The sequence below is a fragment of the Musca autumnalis genome, unplaced genomic scaffold (assembly GCF_047663935.1).
Source record: "Musca autumnalis isolate F117 unplaced genomic scaffold, ASM4766393v1 scaffold_4, whole genome shotgun sequence".
Classification (NCBI taxonomy): Eukaryota; Metazoa; Arthropoda; class Insecta; order Diptera; family Muscidae; genus Musca; species Musca autumnalis.
This window is the reverse complement of record NW_027411977.1, coordinates 89,487,536-89,490,418: the sequence shown is the minus strand read 5'-3', so window position 1 is coordinate 89,490,418 and position 2,883 is coordinate 89,487,536.

Here is a 2,883-nt window from a genome sequence, read left to right as displayed (position 1 = left end):
CATTACGGTAATATTGGCCTTGTACTTTCCAACTAAACTGTGCAATTTCTGTAAAGATCCCTGATAAAGCAGACACAGATTTATAAATCATGGACTCTAACGTTGCATTTGTCGTTAGGGGGGTTAGTAGTGTTCCTTTTTTTCATAGCCTAAAATTAAACAAATTTTGTTCCTCCAAAAATATAGGAAATTGTGATTTTGTCCCCAAATTTTGAACATCGTAACATTTCTAACAAACGTAGATCAAATACAAAAATGGGGTTTAGTAGTCCACTCCATACGTCACCGTCCCCCCAAAAAGGTCCGACCAATAATTTTATAATTTTTTCTAACTCACTGGACAGTATTCAGGGCTTTAATAGTCCTATTTTTATCAAGGCTACAGAATTTCTTAAAGATAATCAATTTTGTTGAGAACAATAAACATTAATAGTTCTTTTGATTGATATCCTCCAGCTTGACATAAAATGTCATCTTTGTTCAAGAATTCAATTGTTCACTATGAAATATTTCGTTTACTTCTGTTCATCACAGCTCCATCATAAATGGGCCATAAATAATTTCAATCAAAACGCAGTGAAATGTAAGAATTTAGTGATGTTGGTTGGATACGAATAAAAACAGCTTTTATGAAGTAATGTTCTTACAAAGCATATAACACATGTAAGCATGTACATTAGGCGGGCCAAAAACGACAACAAATTTTTGTTTTGAAAGGCCTACCCCCTAATTTTTTTTTCCATTTGATCCAAAAACCTTATATATAAAATTCTATGGCGATCAGAAGGATCTTATAAAGGTGCATTTTCACGAAAAGGCCGCAAATATGACCCAATCGATGAAAAAACTTTACCAGTTCATTGTTGTGGCTAAAAAACTATTTCTACAAAACATGATGATCGGTTAACAAAAGCTAGTGCCCCCTGACCAATCTCTATTTCCTTAGTACATTGTATGGAGGCCAAAGGCAAATCTTTAGGAAATCGCATCACAGGCCGCAATTATTTTCCAATCGACGAAAAAAATTTACCAGTTCATTGTTGTGGCTAAAAATCAAATCCTACAAACATTTGCGAACATCAGGTCAGATTTTGATATTAGCTATATTATAGGGCCCAAATTACCTGTAATAGGCTAAATATACATATTAGAGCAATAACAAAATCTGTTCCGATTTTCATAATTTTTTTGTAGAATTCCTTTTTGTGCCACAACAATGAACTGGTAATTTTTTTATCTATTGGAAAATAATTGTGGCCCGTAGAGTGATTTTCTGGACATTCGCATTTGGTTCCCATACAAAGGACTATGGAAATAAAAATCGATCAGGGGCACGGATTGTAAAGCATTTTCATCGATTGGACCATAATTGCGGCCGTTAGAGAATTTTCGTGAAAATTCAGCTTTGCTCCTATACAAATTACTATGGAAACAAAGATCCCTCTGTTGGCACGGGTTAACGCCAACAGATCGCCATAAAATCTCATTTATAAAGTTTTTGGATCAAATGGAAAAAATTTTGGGGGTAGCCATTTTTTGGGCAGCCCTAATGTACATATGTAGATATGTGTCCTTGAGAAGTGTACCAACCTAAGTATTTAAAGATAAAAATTAAAGTAGAAAACATTTTGTATATGTTCCACTGTCAGATATAGTACTAAATATTATATAACTGGTATTGGGTTAAAATCTTCTATATAACAGAAGACGCCTTAACAGTTTTTTTAGTAACATAAGTCTGCAATAATAACAGAGAATATTTCAAGAGATTTTTTTATAGAATAGACGTCTTAGGAGACCGTCTATCCGTAGAGAATAAAAAACTTCTTAAGAAGTCTTTTATAGAATAACAAAGGTCTTATGGGGTATTTTAAAGAATGAACAAGTCAAAAAGTTACCGTCAGCTTTGTCGACAAAGCTTTACCCCCAGTCTGCGAGTGTACAAAAATAATAACAGGAGCGGTAAATCTAAAAAAGCTAAGAACATTATTTTAAAGAATGAACAAGTCAAAAAGTTACCGTCAGCTTTGTCGACAAAGCTTTACCCCCAGTCTGCGAGTGTACAAAAATAATAACAGGAGCGGTAAATCTAAAAAAGCTAAGAACAGACATATAGTGGTTTGGAAGTTTTCAGAGTTGATTTCTTGGCATTTGGTAGGTATGACAAAAAATAGGCTTACTTGTTACACTAACAGACTTAGGGCTAGTATTACATGTCTTCTTTAAATATTGGACGGATTTTAAAACACAAAATAAATCAATCTGGAGGCATTAAAAATATAGTTTTAACATTAAACATTTTTGCCAAGAAAGTCCTCCTTGAATTTTAATGATCACTTTTAACTTTAAGTTACCTGGAACGCTATAAATCTGTCCGGAAAATCCAATCAATAACAAAATAAGACTTATAATAATTGGGGTTAATCTACATTGAATAAAATTATAGCACTGACATAATATCCACCAAAAATTCTAGCGCGAGACACGTGGTCTTAAATATTGTTCCATTTCGGCCATTTCGGCTGCCACACATTTTTGGCAGCCATTCATTTCGAGTGGCCATTCCTTTTGATTTGGTCTAGTACCATGGAATTGCCCACGGAACACATTATGTTGTTGTAAATGGAACCATAAGGAATACCTTCGGTAAAACTATCAAACAGATCCTCGAGCAGCCAATTTAACTGCACGAAACCGAACATTTTTAACGTTTATGAGGGAGGTATCAAAAACTATTGTCCGATATGGACCGTCATGGAACTTGTTGTACGTTTAGAAGAAATTTTATGATGTGTAAATCCAAATCGGATACTCAATTGTCAGTTGACGCCGTCAGGGTTTTTTTTTGCTTTTGGACCAACATCTCAGGAAGAATAGACTTGC